Genomic DNA, 1,340 nt, shown 5'->3' on the forward strand with positions numbered 1-1,340 from the left:
GCTAGTTTTTATATATATAGACTAGCTTACCCGTCGCGCATTGCTACGATCTCAGAAGAAACGAAATGAAGCAAACTTGTTATAATAAAATTCAACTCACATTTTATCATTTTTATTGAAACTTATTATTATTATATTATTATTCATTTTCATCTGGGAAACATTTCAAAGTGTCGTTTCAATTCTATTTATTTATTGGAGTGCTTGTGGATGCACGATATTTTTTGTTTTTACATCTGGTGCGTATACAAATATATCAGAAGGTTTTCGGACGCATGAGCTGGCCGCATACAGTTGTCCATGCGAGAAGCACGGATTCTCCAAATTTAGCCCACACAGTTGCAGCGATTGTCATAAGTGCAATATTTCCCATATATATATATATTAATCCTTTACAATTCTAATTATTTAATTGCTCCTTCCTCTCTTCCTCGGCATGTTGTGAAATTTCTGATAGTTGGATAATAAACCGTTTTATTGTAATTTGTCTTTTTAAATTATTTTGAGTTTGATATTAGAATTTGGAAAGGGGGGGATACCTAGATCGGTAAAATAAAATCAGTAAAAAAATCGAATTTCATCCTATAACTTCGGTAGTTGTTGGGGGTACAGTTAAGGTTTTAACGAAGTTCAAGCGAATACATAATTAGCAAAAAAAAGAAAAAATTGAAATAAAGTGATTAAACAAAAATTATTACAAATATCGTAAATAACAGTTCACAAATGCATATATAGAAATATTTTTTGCAGGGGGGAAATGGTCTTCACAATTTAAAATCGATCGAACACACAGTTTCATGGCAATCGTACTATGCCAGAAACCTTCGCGGGAGTATTTAAAGAACTTCTCAAAGTTCCATGGCAATCGGATAAACGGTGTGGTAATGCATGAAGGACATACAGCAGACAGACATACATTCATTTTTATATATATAGATTAGTATTATTAGAATATATTATTATTATGTATGAAGTACAGAGCTCCCGTTGGGATTCGGCTTGCTCCCGTGTTTATTACGTACATCACCTCAGTGCAGGGTATTTATATTTATTCAAGTGTTGTGCAAATCATGGCTTCTAAAAAAAAAAAACAGAAAGGTGATTTCAATTGAAACGAAGCAAGACATCATCAGGAGTGAAAGTTGACAAAAACTTCCTTGTCAAATGGGGAGAGGTTCAGGAGTTTACCAACACTCATTATCCAAACAGAGCTGAGGTCAACAGAATCAATGATCTCTACAATGACACCCTTGTCCATCATTTCCGACAGGTGTTGAAGAAGAGAGAGAAACAGACCACCTTGGACATGTTTTTCAAGAAGCCAGCTGCCAAAAAACAAA

The sequence above is a fragment of the Centruroides sculpturatus genome, unplaced genomic scaffold (assembly GCF_000671375.1).
Source record: "Centruroides sculpturatus isolate CEXI.00-Female unplaced genomic scaffold, Cexi_2.0 scaffold149, whole genome shotgun sequence".
Classification (NCBI taxonomy): domain Eukaryota; kingdom Metazoa; phylum Arthropoda; class Arachnida; order Scorpiones; family Buthidae; genus Centruroides; species Centruroides sculpturatus.